We start from the raw sequence: 18,253 nt of genomic DNA, 5'->3' as shown, positions 1-18,253 counted from the left end.
TCTCTGCTGCATTTTAAGTGAATCTTTTAATTTGGGTGCTCAAATTGGGTAATCAGCTACAGAACCGTTTTTCCTCTTCCCGAGTAAATCTTCCCAATCAGAAATGGGGGAGAAATGAGCACTCAGGCATATATTAGTTTTAAATATAAATTTCCATTTCCCCCCTAAATTCTGGACAGGCCTGACCTTCTTTTCAGCTCCTGGCACCTTGTTTCAGAGTCGGCAGCAGCTCACAGGCCTGTTTCATCAATGGGCTCTATTCAGCAGAGGTTGTTAATCTCTTTCACCCTCTCTCCGCTTTGCCCACTTTAATGTATTTTCATGTCTATAAGTTCTTTTAATAAGCTGGGAGGGTCTGGGAGAGAAATACTTCAGGTTTCCTTACTGCTCGTCGCCAAAATTACCTCTGGCGTACTGCAGATGAGACATGCGAAGTGTGCATCAAAACATTGGGTTTTATTTCTTTTCCTAACAGGAGGCTACCAAAGCCCCCAGATTTAATTTCAGCTCAATTATTTTTATGGCGAGCAATCAAGAGGCGCTTCCCTGTCCCCTTCTTCTTCTTTCTGTTCATGGGCTCCTTGCACTTGCACTTGTATTTGTGGGTGTTCTGGGTTCAGGGCCACACACGCGGAGAAAAGCCCAGAGCATGCTGCCGCGGGCATCCTGGCGCTTGCCGGCTGCAAACGCTCCAAGGGGGGAGAGATCCAAGGGACACTGGTAGCAAGTAATTGCAAGAACACACAACACACTTGGCCTTTTAAAAAAAAACAACAAACCCTGAAACGAGGGCCATTTTCCCAACATTCGCCTATGGCACATGGTGCGTTGGTGGACGGGTGAAGTTTAGGGAAAGGGGGTGATATGTGGACACCTGGGGCCAAGCTGCTTCTGCCCTTCCCAGGAAATGGCCTTGCTTAGTGTGTTCACCGTTCCATGGCCTCCCAGCCCAAACCCCATGTCTGTAGTGGAGCCACATTTCCCTCCCAGATCTGACCAAGCAGCAGGAGCGCCAGGCAGGCATTGATGGTCTATATGCAGCACTGACAGCCTGGACAGGGCCCTCTCAGGTCCACTGCCTCCTTGTACTCTAGGCCAGGCCGTGAGCTCAGAGGTCCTGGTGACACTGGCTGCTGTGTCCAAGGCTAACACTGGGCTGCGCCTAGAAACCAGGTCTCCTGGCTCCTTTGCAGCCCGGCACGCTTCCTGTGGGACAGTCCTGTGAACGCCAACCCCGTGAACAGCCTGCCTGGGAGCCTCCTCTGTAGGTTGAGCAGGGAGGCTGTGTATAGTGGGAGGACGCTGAGCCAGGTCCCGGAACAGTCATTTCCTTGCTAAACCCCTTGGGCAGGTCAGTCAGCCCCTGCCCACCACAGACCACAGTCCCCCAGATGGACTTGGACCTGGAAACCCACTGCTCCCTGGAATGCACTTGACATGAGTGGGCTGTGGGGTGGGCCATGGAATTCCCCGACTTTGAAGTACAGACGTCATGCTTTCAAATCTAAAATGTGTGTGAAATCAGCACCTCCATCATGTGGGATGGCATGAAGATGAAGGGTGACTAGAAACAGGAATACTCTTTGCGAAAGCAGGTATTTTTGTGAGAATACACAACAGTTCATTCCAAAATGTCCTAAAGTATTTCTTTGTAAAGCCCTACCTGCCAGCAGCCTTAGGAAACCAAGAAGCAACACTGCACCCTCATTTCCCAAGCGAGGCCTCTGAAATCAGAGCTGCTCAGAGTGACTTCTCCACCAAGGTGCGTGGACACTAATGTGCGGTGGCAGAGCCAGCCGGCTGATGTCCTGCCGGGGCGCATGATGCAGTGGTGCTGGGACCAAGGAGACCATGTCAGGCACTGCCCCTGGGGAGGTGGCTCCTTTCAGAACTACAGAAAGGCCACGCATTAGTAGAGCAAGATTGGAAGAGAGGTAGAGGCCAGCCACTTGTGACTATGGAGATTTCCATCGCATTTAGATATAACAGACCACCTCCCACTGCTTCAGCTGTTTTTCTGCAGAGGTGGAACACACACACACACACCATCCTTCCAGAATCTCCATTCCTTTGGGCTCAACTGCAGCCTCTGTGTTTGCTAACGTCGTCCGGTTACTAACCCACGGTTTGCCTGAATTTGTCCACAGCACTGTAAGAGGTGCTGTGGGCTGCAGAGCCCTGGGGCCAGGACACCATGGGGTGGGTGGGAAAGGCAAGGAGACAGGCATGTGTACACCCAGCACGGGCAGGTGCCAGGCCAGACCTGCTCAAGAGGCATCAATGCTCCTCCCTGCCTTTCCTCTGCCCTGTCCTCCATCGAAGAGGAAGAGGCTGTAAAGAAGGCTGAGAGGGAAAAGTGAGAAATGCAGGACCAAGAAAGAGTCATGGTGAGAGGGAGAGGGGAGCATGTCAGGGTGTGAGTGGCTTGTTCCACACATGTGTGAGATGGGGACAGGAGCACTGGGCGCCCAGAACATGCTCGTCTTCCTCCCCTCCAGAGGCGGGACACAGAGTGGACGGTGGAGCGGGGAAAGGCCATCTGTCCTGGAGAAGGGAGGGCTTGCCCTAGCAGCCATGAGGAATGGAGAAACGCCAGGCCAGGGGTCGGGTGAGGCTGGACACTCCATGCCCAACAAGCAGCAACCCTTATCCAGGCCTAGCATCCCTGCAGCATGGAGAAGTTGTGGCTGCAGAGGCTGAGCTCTGAGTGTACAGGCATAAGGGGGCCAGGGCTTCCGTTCACTCCAGAAACCCTGCAGAGTCACACATGAAAACCTGCCCTCAAACTGTGATGTTTTGCAAACCTGTCCTCCACTGCAGGAGGAGAGGCCACTGCCTGAAAACTTAATGTTAGCTTGTTTCTACCATCTACACCACTCCGATAGAGAAATCACTTTTAAATTTGATTTCAAACAATGAATACTTGGAGAGACATTCACAAAAAAACCAGTTAATTATAGTCATATGTGTACTCATAATTGGCCCTGGTTGGCCAATAGAAGGAAGACATTTGCAACTTTTCCCAGGAAATTATATTCTAAATCCTTCACGAGGTGGACCTCGTCCTTTTCTGAGAAAACTTGATGGCGGTCTTTAGTATTCACTGGCATAATTAGGACTGCAGTTAATTTCATTAAATTCTCTTGCTGCTAAATGAAGCAGATTATGAGACATCTTTTACTGCAAGGCGTGAAATTACAGCCTGTCAGCTGCCAATGGTGGGGTGAAACTAATGAATTACAGGGTAAATAACACCAGAATTAACCAGCCAATTTAACATAGTGCCAAGGAACAAAGTCATTTTTACTTAGAGCTTTAAGGAACAACATGGCCAGGATTCCTCCAAAGCACACGGACGGACAGAGGGAAATCAGTCTCGGGATGCTGACAGCCCTAAACACTGAGACGGGCAGGAAGGGGCGACAAAAAAGCAGCCCCGAATACAATTCCTAAAACCTTCCCCAATATCAGAAAAGCATTCAGAGCCCAAATGAAACTCCTCAAATACTTACTAGCTGGGGGGAAAAGTTAAAGCACTAAATGATCAAGGTGCAACTGTGCGTTCTCACCTGATCTTTCTGTTAAAAGGACGAGGAAAATCATCTGGTTATCTGGGTGCTGTGTGATTTACGTTTCAACACACACAGCAGGGTTTGGAAAAGGTAAAAGTACTTTGAAAATAGTACCTTCCGAGCAAACTAAATTACCAGTATTATTCTCAAGAGTAATGATCTCACCGCGGACATCACAATCAATGGATTATTAGTTTCACTGTGAATTATTTCCAGTTTTTGCTAAATCCAAATCTTTGTTGAGACAATAGTTATTTCCCTCTTTTTCTTAAGCATGTTCTGATACGGTATAGGCAGCTGAATAGCTCCCAGTGTTGGAAATAAGAGATTTGCCTCTGAGTAGGACCTCGTTCCGTATTCATTTACCTTGCATGGACTCTGCCCCCGGTCCTGTGGTGGGTGTGGGTGGAGTGATGAGGGCACAGGCCAATCCCTAAAGAGGCTCAATGCTGGCAGGAGGCTCTAATAGGTGGATGGACAGATGCAGTTTAGTGAAAGCTAGGCCAAGACAGGGCCATGCCCAGGGCTCTGCGAGGAGCCAGGCAAAGGCCCCTAACCTGGAGTGGGGACAGCTGTGTGAGCCATGGTTTACGGAAACAGCGTCCTCAGGATGATGGCGAGTGACAGTCAGTGTAACCGGTGGGATCCTCCCTGACTAGGGCACCCAGAAACCAAGCAGTGCCTGGAAACAGGTATCATCAGGAGGCTGTGAACGGCACTTGCTTACAGAATTGACCAAAAGCTGTGTTATGCCAAAGGTTTTAATTCTTCCCCATTGTATTAACCAGACTGTGAAAACACAGGACTTTATAACCCTGGTGTAAGAAGTGGCTTCCAAGGCCGCCTCGTAAGATCCATCATGTAAAACATAAGCCAGGAACAGGCCCACTTCCTGGGGATTCTGCCATCCTTAGTCAAGAAACGGAGAACGGAGCCCCAGGGAGCTTGGCTTGGGCTGCGCCTTCACATGAGATACATGTCAGGCGTCGTGTACGACAGCCACTGTCGTGGCAAACGAGCACAGAAGGGCGCCCGTTTCAGGATCTACAGACGGTACAGAAATAGAAATGATCTCTTTAGTAACACCAGCTGTACTGCTTGAGTGATGAGTAGTCAAAATATTAAAAATTTTTCTTATTTGATAAAATGACTCAGATTAAATTACTACGGCTAGAACAGTTTTACGATAAACTTGATTCATTTTAACCCTGTCATATCTTTTCAAAGATGTAATTTTCTATACAAAATGAACTTCAAGCTAAATAATTTATGAAGTGGTTCACATTACTTATGAATTTAATATTGAGTGTGTACACTGTGTAACAACATCATTTTCACTGTGAATCATTTTTCTTTTGGACAAAATTGAAAGCAAGAGTCAGTGAGTAGAAAGAGCATTCTGTATTTTGGGACAGAGTCAAAAGCCAGAATGGCCATACATGAAAAAGACGGCCGTTTTTCAGTCCCAGTTTCCTTTCCAACGCAGTATTTTTTCTGAACCAAACCATATTTTCTTCCGTAGTTTGCTATTCTGTTAAGGAAATCACCATTCTTATAGGCACCCATTCTCGAAACCTACAGTCTCATGAGATGTTCTACCTTTAAGCCTCTATATTCAAAAAGTCCCTGAGTCTTGGAGTACTTGCTGGTCTACCGGTGTGACTGCCACGGTGGCCTCTGCACCACCCTCCTAGCATTTTGCTTAACATGCTGAACCGGGGACATGTCAAGCAATCCACGGCTCTTAACCTCTTGGGGTGGGGAAGAGGGGGAGGCCACAGGCCCCCTTCAAAACTGTGGAACCAGACCAGGCACAGTGGCTCATGCCTGTCATCCCAGCACTTTGGGAGGCCAAGGCAGGAGGATTGCTTGAGACCAGGAGTTCCAGACCAGCCTGGAACACATAGTGAGACTCTGTTCTCTACAAAAAAAGAAACATTAGCCAGGCATGGTGGAGTATGCTTGTAGTCCTAGCTACTGGGGAGGCTGGGGTGAGAGGATCACTTGAGCCCAGGAGTTAGAGGCTGCAGTGAGCTATGATTAGGCCACTGCACTCCAGCCTGGGCCTTGTCTCTAAAAACAACAACAAAAAAATTATTTAATAAATAAATAGGCTGGGCACAGTGGGTCACGCCTGTAATACTAGCACTTTTGGAGGCTGAGGTGGGAGGATCACTTGAGGTCAGGAGTTTGAGACCAGCCTGGCCAACATGGTAAAACCCCGTCTCTACTAAAAATACAAAAATTAGCCAGCTACTCAGGAGGCTGAGGCAGAAGAATCGCTTGAACTGAGGAGGTGGAGGTCGCAGTGAGCTGAGATCATCGCACCACTGCACTCCAGCCTGGGTGACAGAGTGAGATTCTGTCAATAAATAAATAATAACCCACAGAACCTCTTCTGAGAAGATGTACATGCAAACTCTCACATTCCATTTTGGGTTTCACAAGGGTCTATAAACCTCAGGGTAAGAATTTACAAATGGCTTTCTTTAAAATCTTCTGTATCTTCTGAGTCCTAGATCGAAATTTCCAGCAGTCCAGTAAATGATTTACAAGGATGTCTCTTTCAAACTCAATGACTTATGGAGAAAGAGACGCCTAAATATACGGTCTCAGTAAAATATCGTAACTGCAATCGTGAGAAGTTTGAGAATATAGTGAAATTAAAAATTTTTTTAAATTTAATATTTTTAAAATTCAAGCCTTATCCAGGAGGTCTGGAGGGCCTGGGAAAGATTTCAACCCTGTGGCTGCAGCTGAAGGGTGAGTGGAGGGACCACTCTGGGGGTGCAGGAAGGAGGGCATATCTGAGGGCTACAGACTGAAGGCTGGAAACCAGTGAGGAGGCTCAAACACACATCCAGGCCCCAAACCACATGCATGACTCCTTCAGAGGGCACGACGGGACAGATGCTCAGGAAAAAAGGGAAGAAGTACTTGGTGACCATCTAGGAGCAGCTGGAGAAGGTTAATAGATGAGATCAGGAATAGTCCTGGCTGGTAACTTGGGTGACTCCGTGGATGTCACCGAGAGGCAAAGACAAGCAGATTATACCAGAAAACATACACTGAGAAATTAAAAAGCAGATCTGGGGGGTCAGGAAAGGAAGAACTGGAAGCAAAGCTCTGCTGTCGACTGGCTGGGCTGTCGGGGGCTAGTGGTGATCCCACAGCTAAGGATGGGGTGTCCTCAGGAAGCCCAGGGGTTCGCCCAGCTGGCTGAGCAATGCTCAGCCTCCATTCCGTTTGCTGACTCAGGAACTCAGGGTATCATATGATTTTCTGCTTCCATGTCTGCAAAATCTGCACTCCCAGAAGCCAGCATGGTGTTGGATTTTGCTCTGGGGGGGTCCCCTGAGCACACCATACATGTGGTCTGAGCTGGATTAATTACAGACTCAGCCTCTAGACTCCTGTGCAGTGGTCTGGCTGTCTCCCCTGTACTTGCCGCTGGGCCTCTTTGTGAGATCCTGGGATGGCTGGGCTGCTGCTCCCAGATTTCCTTGACATGTGTGGCTCTTGGGACTAAGCTTCAGCCCCATCCACAGTTCTCTGTTTGAGCAACCGGCTAAACAGGATGACACAGGACTTGTTAGGAGGCTGCCTTGTTGACTGTTCAATTCAGCCATGTGGAGCCCCACTGCTGGGCCGGGACCCCACTAGGTCCTGGGGACGGGGAACAGCAAACTATAATTGCTGCTCATACAAAAATCAGTGTCTAGTGGGGGAGGCGGCAAAGGTAATAAATTATCATTACCCAGTGTGACGGGTGCTACAATGTTCGTCTACAGAAGGCCATCGTGGGAATGAAGGGATGAGGCACAGAAAAGAGGCACCCCCTCGGGCCAGGGAGAGGAAAGCCAGGAAGACTTCTGAGAGGGCGACAGCACTAACGCTATGTCTTGTGTGCCCAGGTACGGAGAGGAGGCCACTCAGATGTCTAGGGACTTGGGTGTTGGGAGTGGTTAAGACAGAAGCTGGGACAGGGAGGCAGACATCGGTCAGGAGGAACCTTAAATGCCGTGCCAAGCTGCATGAGCTTCGTGGGAAGGTCAGGGGGTGGGTTTAATGCAGAGATGCCATCTTGGCGACTTGGGGACTATTTCTAGTCTGCAGAAGCATTTTCATCGGCCCCCAAAAGCGCATAATAGATTTTTGGAATCAGTTGCCAACATTTAAAAATGATAAAATTTTATATGCAAATTCCAATTCCTGGCTTTCCTTAAACACTAGGACCATCCGGGAACACGAGGCCACTGAGCATGAGGAGGGCGGAAGTGAGGGACGGCTGCCCCTGTGGGTGGGAGCTGCCTTCCCTGTTCACCCAGACCCTTGCCCCCTCCAAACCCACTCATGACAAGTACCTGCCTGGCTCCTGCATTCAAGTTAAACATTTTAATTCATTGTTTAGAACATTCACGATGGACAGGGAGTGGAGATGAGAGCCATTAGCTGAGCTCCAGACCAGCAGGGGAGGCCTGTGGGGGCAAGCCAAGGACTCTCACATGCAGACAATAGATGGCCCAGAAGGCTTTCAGCAGGAAAGACTTCAGTAGCAGTGGGGAGAACAGACTTAATGGGGCCAAGACTGAGGCTGGGTGGTCCTTTGGGGACTCCTGCCAGATTCCAAGAGGGAGAGGTTCAAGCTCTGAGCTGGGGCATCGGGCAAGGTCCTGAGTGACATTGATGACAATGTGAGGCCATGCTGGGAAGCGGGCTCCTTTCTCTGCCAGCTACACACCACTGGCGGCCCAGGAGGCTGCCTGGAAGAAGATTCTGTGCCAAGTGTGGACACAAAAGGAAAAGAAAATGTGGCAGTGACTCTTGATGGTGGCCACTGGCACCCCAGGTCTATGCTGTCCACTGACATCTTGGAAAAGTCCAATGGGGAGATCCTGCCGGGAGCTAGGCTGATGAGATGAAAAAGATCCCAGTGGCTACACATCTAGGGAGAGCTGGCCTTAAAACAGAGATCTCAGATGCAAGGCGGAGGGGAGCCCAGGTGCAGAAAGACCACAGATAATGGGGAAGAGAAGACAGGCACTGCTGGCCAAGACACGGCACCTAGAGGCTCCAAATGGGGAACGACGGCAGGGGGAGGCATCCCAGAGCAGAAAGAGCGTGGCGCAGGAGGAGCTGCTCTGCTTTTCTGGAAATGGTAACTGCTCCCTGGCCCCAGAAAATACATTTCCAGGAAGAAAGTGGGGCCCAATCAGACGGTGCCATGCAACAAGCAGACACCGAGGAGGAATTCTGAAATGAACTCAAAGAAAGGAAGAGAAAGGGACGCAGGGTGGGACAGAGGGAGGAGATGGAAAGAATCGTGCGGGTGAGAAAGGGGAGGCAGCAAGCAGTGAGACCCGGGGGCTGGAAGGCCGCAGCTGAAGCTCAGGTCCTCCTGAAGACCACTCTCTAAGAGGAAGGAGGGCTGGTGATGGGTTCTGGGAGCTGGGGGTACAGGGAGCCTGCAGGGATGAACAGCAACTTCACAGGTGGATTAGGTCTCGAAGGGCTGCAGGGTGAAAATCCGACAAGGGTGGCAATAGGACAATGAGCACTTCTGTTTCATTTTGAAGACCCGTGTCCTCAACTTCACATCAAATCTCACATGGGCTGGGCATGGCAGCTCACGCCTGTAACTCCAGCACTTTGGGAGGCTGGGGCAGGCCGATCACCTGAGGTCAGGAGTTCAAGACCATCCTGACTAACATGGTGAAACCCCATCTCTACCAAAAATACAAAATTAGCTGGGCATGGTGGTGCATGCCTATAATCCCAGCTAGTCGGGAGGCTGAGGCAGAAGAAGCACTTGAACCTGGCAGGCGGAGGTTGCAGTGAACCAAGATCGTGCCACTGCACGCCTGGGTGACAGAGTGAGACTCCATCTCAAAAAAACAAAACAAAACAAAAAAACAAACCTGACACATGGGATGAAAACTTCAGTTTATAGAATTAATAGGGTAAGAAACTCAAATCCACAGGGAGGCTTGCTACAGGTGGGTCTTTTTTGGCACGTCCAAAAGGATCCCTTCTCAAAATATTATGTTTAAATTCACAGGATTACAAAAGAACCAATCATATCAAAATACAGTCACCAAAATATAAGCAACACCTGTGGCTGGGTACTAAGCACACTGCTTTATTAATGCACTGAGACCCAGTGGCAGACCTAGTACCTACCATTGCCAAACAGTGACCAGAGAAAACAACCTGTTCAATTACCTGGGACAATGGCAACGTGCTGTGAACATGTCTGTGATTTTGAGGGCGGCAAAGTCACAGGTTCTGCTAACACAGCACGACTGTGGATCGTTGCCTACATTCATATCTGAAGGAAACGTTTAACTTTCAGTTGGAGTCCGTGGAAATACGAATGAATTTCCCCCAGCCACATTCGCGGACCCCTGAATTCTATCTACAGAACCACAGTGGAGAACTCTTGCTCCAGAGCACGGACTCTGTGCTCCAGAACTAAGAAACCAGAGGCAGGAGGAAGGAAGCCCAACGCCAGCAGGCTGGGGAGAGGGGCAGCCATGGAGTGAGCCTGGGCTTCCGACGAGAGGCCCTCCTCCACATGAGCGGCACCCCGCAGGAAGCAGCAGGTGAAAACCTTAGTATCCTAGCGTCTGCATGGAGTGGTGACGGCAAGATTTCTTCTAAACACGGAGACACATCAAAGTTCCTTAACTCACTAATGAGTGTGTAGGAAGACTTCTCAGAGCTTCAGGGGAAGAGAGACAGCAGCGGGATATGGGTGAGGAAACAGGAAATCAGGAGGAAATGAGACCTGGATGAGCCTATAGGCAGGAATATAACTTATGCTTTCAGCAACAACCGAGGAAAACAGAAACTCAGAGCTGTCTGGAAGGAATCGTCCCTTGGTGAAAATTAAATGCATTCATAACATAAAGCCAAATTACAATGCTATAACATGTAAGAAGTGTTTGACAAATATAGGTAATTATTTATGAATTGCTAAATGATAAGCTACAATTTTTCTTTTTTGAGACATGGTCTTGCTCTCTCACAGCTCACACTGGAGTGCAGTGGTGGAGATTGCAGTTCACTGCAGCCTCAACCTCCCTGGGCTCAGGTGATCCTTCTACCTCAGCCTCCAGAGCAGCTGGGACCACAGGTGCACGCCACCATGCCTGGCTAATTTGTTTATTTGTTGTAGAGATGGGATCTCACTATGTTGCCCAGGCTGGTCTAGAACTCCTGGGGTCAAGGGATCCGCTAGCCTTGGCCTCCTACAGTGCTGGGATTAGTCGTGAGCCACCGCATCAGACCCGTAAGCTACTAACTTAAATCAAATGTATGTCTACTCTAGGGTTTCCTAGTAAGTGAGGACTGTTGGTAACTTCTTTTTGGAACAGTTCGCCACTGTATCATTTATTATTCCAAGCGAATCGATAACTTCTAGACCTGTTCCTCCCTTTAGCATCACAGTCGGCCTTCTCCTAGGCGGTGTCTACACTTGCTGTGCCGTGGCTCCCTCCTGCTCATTGTTCACTGTCCTGTCACCGCTTCCCCTCCATCCTTTCCCTGATGTCATCAATGACCCCTCCATCCCACAAGCCAATGGACATGCTTTAGTCCTTTTCTTACCTTATCTCCCTCTTTCAAAATGCAAGTTCTTTTTTGTTCTCCTAGGAGAACAGTCTCTCAAGTTTCCTTCCCGCTTCTCTGGTCCTGTTTGCTTTCTGGGGATTCTGCCTTTGTCCCTCCTAAGAACACCAGTGGTCCTTAGCTCTCGTTCCACCAAATTCCTGGATCTCACACTCTCTCACGTCTTCAATGGCTATTTCTGTATGATTCCCAAATACATACCTTCAGCACAAGTGTCCCTCATCTATAAAAAAAACTCTTCTTTCTCCTTCATCCTCCACATCGAATCAACCTGTCCATCAGTCCTATCTATTCTACTTTCCGAAAGCCTCCAGATGCGTCTTCTCCTTTCCATTCCTGCAGCCCCCAACTCAGAGAGCCCACCAGGCTCTCCCTGGGAATGCTGCTCTACCGACCACCTCCTGCCTGGGCTCCTGCCCTCCGACAGCTTCCAGTCTGCAGCCAGCATAGCCCTTCTGAAGTACAACATGGTACCGCTAGGACAACACGGACCCATGAGTATTGAGGTCTGACCCACCACAGTGCATGGCTTCTAAAGGGAGAAGTATAGAAAAGGAGGCTAAGGAAGAGGCTGTTTCTAACACTTTCTGGGCAAAGGTGAGAACAAGGAGAGGAACAGCCGTGTCTTCTCTGCCCCTACATAAATGTCACCGTGTTATGTCTCTAAGCCACTTTACTTTCTTTAACGGTCACTGCAATGTTCGTTGAAGCCATCAGAATGGACAGCGACTGAAGCCATCAGAATGGACAGCAGGTTGCTGTCATGAAAGGCTGGCTGTCAACAGGTGTCACCTCCGGAGGGAACTTGCCCTAACTCCCCTAACTGTAAGGCCAGGAGGGGAAAAACAGAAACCACGGGCTGTGGGAAGATCACAGTATGACCTGATTACAAACATCCCCATCAAGGGTTTTGAATAAACAGCTAATACACTCTTAGATGGAAAATTATTTTCCTCATAAATTATTTTAGATTTTAATTTTCCCCTTTTCTGGGTATGCTGCCTCCCTTCATTGACTTTCTCATTTTAACAGAAGTTCATAATTCTTTATAAGGTTCTCTCATCCTGTGTTGGTGACATCTATTTCTGAGTGGAAATCAGGCTACAAAAATGTCTTTCAAATGATAATCTGCAAATAAAAAACCATTTCATGTATGATGAAAAGGCAAATACTCCTCCTCTTCCTATGTCTCCTGTAAAGGAGGTACACGTAGGAGCCCCTTTCCTTTGCCTAATGTTCTTCTAAAGTGGTTGTTCTTAAGGGGATGGAAATGAACTCGCTGGGAAAATGGATTCTCAACAAATCTGCCCTCCCCAGGAAAGCCCCTTCCCAAAGCCTGGGGTCTGGCTCCTCCGACATCATGTTTTATTTTTAAGATGGGGTCTTGCTCTATCACCCAGGCTGGAGTGCAGCAGTGCAATCATAGCTCATTGCAGCCTTGAGCTCCTGGCCTTCCGTCTTGGCCTCCCAAAGTGCTGAGATTAGAGGCATGAGCTACTGTGCCCGGCTTGCTTTTTGCTTTTTTAAGCTCTCCAGGTGATTCTGATGAACACCTTTAAATGGGAAACACTAGAGAATAGATGCCCAGGCCCCACCCAGGCCCACTGAGTGTGACTCTGACCCTCCGTGGATGGAGTGTGTGTGTGTGTGTGTGTGTGTGTGTGTGTGTGTGTGTGTGTGTCTGCACGTCTGCACCCGTGGGCATATCCAGGGTTGAAAATCATTGGTCAACGGCTTTGGGATCTCCTTGTGCCATATTTAAATGGAAAAGCACAGGTTTGTGTTCTCAGACATTCTATTTCAAACTCACTCTATTTTTTGTAAGTTTTTTCCATAAAAGATTGCTTCATACTAAATGCAGACTCAGGCCCCGGGGAGAGAAATGGCATGGGCATGACTTCTAATGTTTAGACCTCGGTCACGTGAAATATCCAACAGAGTTCATGTGCTAAGTACTGAAACACCAACAATTTATCTCTTGAATAAATCTCACATACATCCGAGTTAGCTTAATGAATGGCTTTATGTTTCCAACTGAAATTCCTGAGTGGCAAAATTTAACCAGAAAGTCTTAGGCACTGGATTTTTCACTTATAAGTCCAAAAAGTTGTGTTCACTTCTAATTTATGCTTCTTAAAAAAAGTCTTTAATCAATTAGGGTCTGAGAGAGAGAGGCTTTCTGTTCACTAAATGTCATCTGTAGAAAATACCAGAAGGTTGGGGATGGACGTAACACATGGAAACCGAAGCAAATGCTCCCTTCGGGATTCCCCTGGCACATTCTAGTACATACCTAGTACAGTCAGATCCACACGGCAGTTACTGATACAAGCCTGACTTTCTTGCTAGGTTGAGTTCTTAAGAGCATAGACTGTATCTCACTAAATCAATTTCCTTTTTATAACTACTGATGGTGGCTAATACATATGTATGGTCAGTAAATGCTGGCTGGCACAATATGTAGTTAATCACGTCATAATATTTTGGAGCAAATTATTTTGAATTCATCAGATTTTCTGAACACTTACCCCTGTGAAAAATTCTAAGGAGGAATAAATGCTTCAGAAAACACAGTGCCTCTTCTTCCTCCTACCATATGAAATGTTACAGAAAATGTATATACACATACTTTTAGCAAAATCACTTTGGAGGCAAAATAATTCACCAATGGCAAGTCTGTTATTTATCAATAGTGCCGTTTACTTACATTTGTGAGATGGCTCAATTGTCAATTAAATGTGTTAAATAAACTACGGCTTTGTAAAGGAACCCTGGCATTCCCCCTTTTTTTTTTTTTCTTTTTTTGGGACACAGTCTCACTCTGTCACCCAGGCTGAGTGCAGTGGCACAATCTCTGCTCACTGCAACCTCCGCCTCTTGGGTTCGAGTGATTCTCTTGCTTCAGCGTCCCAAGTAGCTAGGACTACATGTGCACACCATGACGCCCAGCTAAGATTTTTTTTGTTTTTAGTGGAGAGGGGGTTTCACCATGTTGGCCAGGCTGGTCTCAAACTCCTGACCTCAGGTGATCTACCCGCCTCAGTTTCCCAAAGTGCTGGGACTACAGGTGTGAGCCACCACGCCCGGCTCTGACATTCCCTCCTAGCCTTTATTAAGGGAGCCTTACTCCCTATCTATTCTATTTTTATGCTTAATTTTTCTCTAACATTTATCGGGAACTAAGAGTAATAAATTTATTGATGAGAAAAGAGACTCTCCTCCCATACGGAGTTACTACGATCTAATAAGGTTTAATGTCTAGTGTTTACATATGGTTACTTTTATAGGAATACAGAGATCATGATGATAGTAACTGTTATTCAGCGAGCTATTATTATATGCCACCTGCTTTATAGGTAGTCTCCATCATCTTATTAATCCGCCAACGACCCTGGGGAAGAGGGTTGTTCTATCATCCTCATTCTGCACCTGAGTTAACTGAGGTTCGGTTCAGGCTTTGCCTGAGGCTCACAGCTGGCAAGTAGGGTCTCCTTCCAAGGCTGGGGGCCCTGGACCGAGCAGCCCTCCCCACCTTCCCAGCTGTTCTGACCCTGAACATCAGCGTCAGGACTCAGGCCGACGACTGTGTATCTGGATCCTTTAGAGTAAATGTCCCCTCTCAGTAAAGTACTCAGTATTAATGTAACCTCTGTTAACCATATTTAACCTAAACCTTTCTAAAAAAAAAAAAACCCTGAAGGCTGGGTGCGGTGGCTCATGCCTGTAATCCCAGCACTTTGGGAGGCCGAGGTGGGCGGATCACTTGAGGTCAGGAGTTCAAGACCAGCCTAACCAACATAGAGAAACCCCATCTCTACTAAAAATACAAAATTAGCCAGGCGTGGTGTTGCATGCCTGTAATCCCAGCTACTTGGGAGGCTGAGGCAGGAGAATCACTTGAACCCTGGACGCGGAGGTTGTGGTAAGCCAAGATTGCGCCACTGCACTCTAGACTGGGCAACAAGAGCAAAACTCCGTCTCAAACCCCACCCCCCACCCCCCTCCCCCAAAAAAAACCCTTGAACTCTCCGTCCAGCTGCCTGAGTTGTGATCTCCAGTTTTACGCCGGCATTGCCAATCACCTAGAGAGTTAACCGTGAATGTAAATAGCACCAGTGTAACCCGTTCCTTCTTTTCTGTCTGTGCCCCCATGGCTCTGGCCTGGGTCATAGTTCTCCATCTCGAGGAGGGAGCTTTAGAACCTATCACTCTCATACTTCTCTATCTCGAGGAGGGAGCTTTAGAACCCATCGCTCTCATAGTTCTCCATCTCCAGGAGGGAGCTTTAGAACCCGTCACTCTCATAGTTCTCCATCTCGAGGAGGGAGCTTTAGAACCCGTCGCTCTCATAGTTCCCTATCTCGAGGAGGGAGCTTTAGAACCCATCACTGTGGCCTGGTCATAGCTCTCCATCTCAAGGAGGCAGCTTTAGAAAACATACCAGGAACCTGATTCTTCAGGGCTGTCTCCATCTTCTCCCGCTCCTTGAGAAGAGTGGATGAAGGAGCCCTGGACTTTTGGAATCACCCACTTAAACTGGTTAACTTTAAATGCCTGCCCCTGAAGCATGACACAGATCAACACAGTTTGAAATCTGAGAACCCAAGAGGAGAAAAAGTGGGATGGACACCAGATTTCCACTTCCTGGCTAAGCGCCTTGCAGCAGGCTGGCTGAGACACTGACTTTGGTATCACAGTGTGAACCTGTACTTAAGTGACTGGGTTCTGAAGCAATCTCAGTCATGAAAGTAGCTTACAAAAGTCAGCAGCATTCCCACAAGGGAGTGGATGCATTTCCTATGGGACCACTTTTTGGTGTTTCTCCTCTATCGGCCCCTAAAGGATTCCGCAGGGCCATCACCAGCGCGCCCGGCCACCTGCTGTGGTGCTCTAATTTGAGTATTACTCACTCAATATTGCTTTTGATCGCGGTACCTTTACCAAAGAATTAAGGTAATAGAAAATTTATGGCAATATTTATAGCCATCAAAAGTTTGCTTCATTCAAAAGCCGGCTAAAGGGCTTTAGACGCGTGCTGTTCAGTTTACTCTTTTGATTGCTTTTCCACTATGTAAATCAATTTGTTAATGTTCCTTACAAAATGCATGAGCCAGTTATACTGACAAACACACAAAGCTCATTCGTAATTAGCAGTTAATTAGTAAGAAGGAACAGATGCTGTTGGAGTTTCAGCAGGCGAACAGGTTCTGTAAACAATGCTTATAAATCTAAATGAATTTATTAACCACAATACAACTGTCAACATTTTGTTGGCAACCATACAAAATATGGCGGAATCCCCAAAATGTCTTTACAATGTATTAATAATCATGGTGACAGCCGGAGCCTCTCCAGTCAGTGGTTGGCTCTTGTTAGCCGCCTTCTTTGTCTAAGAAGCAGTATCAAAATCATTACTTTCTACTTAATCTTTGATACACACTTATTAGTAAACTACACGAGCAAAGCTTAACATGATACAAACTTTTTGCAATGGAGACATGATTTTGTTGTAAAGTGCCCAGCACAGGGCTAAGCACCAAAGTCCCAGCCATCTCCAGGAACTCAGTGTCCATGGAGAGCCAGATATGAACCCCTCGTCCTCCTCGGAAAAGCTTACACAATGTGCCAGGTACTTTAACAAAGTAATGGACAAAGTGCTAAGAGGCCCACAGGGTGGGGCAGTGGGCAACTTACACCATGATGAATAACAATGGTTACACAAGAGAGGGGTTACATGAGCAACATCTGAAAAGACAACAAGTTTACAGAACAGACAAGACGTAGATGAAGGAAGAAAAACGCTCCAAGCTGAGGAGCCTCTCTGGCAGGTGTGGCAGACACACTGTGTATTTGAAAACCAAGAAAGTTGATGGCTAGGAGCTCTGGGGAGACTATCTGAGACCAGACCAGGGCTGCGGTGTGCAGGGCTCCTACGCCTTCCAAGGGTGATAAACATTTTGGTGCAGGCCATGGGGAGCCATTGAAGATTGCAAGTGAGGCAGTGACAAAATCCAGCTGGCACTTACTGAAAGCCACCTCTGAGCTCAGTGTGGGAAACGCACGCCCGGGGAACACACTGAGGGCACCTGTTCATCCATTGAGGCTACTGTGCAATCGGGGAGAGCAGAAGTAGTGAGAATCGGGAACAGGGGAGGTGTGGGGCCGAGGGACGGGGATGCCAAGGCTTTAAGCGAGACTCCCTGCTCTGGTTTCTGCAGTCATTCCTGTCCACTCCAACTAACGAATCACGTTCTCATGATGTTAGCAAAATGCTTCTGCAAGTTTTCTGCATGGAGTCTGTTCCACCTGCGTGGCGTGATTAAGACAGGCTCTCCCTATGGCAAAGGGGCCTCATCCTCCACCACTGGACCCGAGCCTCTAAGGGCCTGGATATTCCGCACAAGTGCCCAGAAGTCAACCTCTCTTTCCACATCCACCTTTCTCCAGATGCCTAACTTCGGAGCCTCTTGCTCTTGGTGACCTTTTATTTAAATGACATTTTCCTATCCTTTCGCGGGGACCTCGCAGGGACCTCTTTTCTAATGGTCTGCTAAGTGAACAATTGGTGAAAATGAATGTGAACTCCAGTGGATGGTACCCAAAAAACTGACATTCCAGGTAAAATATTTTCTCAAGGCAGGCACAGAATGTGTAAATTAAGAGCCATGATTCTGGGTTAGGCTGTGGAGGAGGACAGGACTCTGCCCTCCTGCTGCTCACAGACCCGGCTCTGTGGCCTGGGTGGGTGCCGCCCGGTCCCACACAAAACACGAGGACAGGATGCAGCGGGGGAAGCAGTTATTCCAGCAGGCAGGGACAGAGAATGAACCAGGATACACCCTTTGAAAGAGCAGAAGGCACATCTGAATCTGCAGGGAGATCCTGTCCCCATGTTCTGTCTGACACCGGTGTGTCCCTATGAAATAAAAGCCTGCACCTCATGCTATGCGGAAGAACATGCAGAGACAAAAACCCCATGGCCAGCACACCTCTGTGTACCTGTGGACGTAGCTAAAGAAAACCTGGAACTTTTCTCCCACAAGGCACCATAT

The 18,253-nt window shown here is 48.0% G+C and overlaps 1 protein-coding gene across 11 annotated transcripts in view; it reads right to left on the bottom strand.

The window, feature by feature from the left end:
- The window catches only part of AGAP1 (ArfGAP with GTPase domain, ankyrin repeat and PH domain 1), a 644,171-nt gene that overhangs the window by 281,424 nt on the left and 344,494 nt on the right, over positions 1 to 18,253 (bottom strand). The window lies entirely within an intron of this gene.

Source organism: Nomascus leucogenys, chromosome 22a (genome assembly GCF_006542625.1).
Source record: "Nomascus leucogenys isolate Asia chromosome 22a, Asia_NLE_v1, whole genome shotgun sequence".
NCBI classification, from domain to species: domain Eukaryota; kingdom Metazoa; phylum Chordata; class Mammalia; order Primates; family Hylobatidae; genus Nomascus; species Nomascus leucogenys.
Note: the sequence above shows the minus strand (reverse complement) of the source record. Positions and strands in the feature narration are given on the sequence as shown.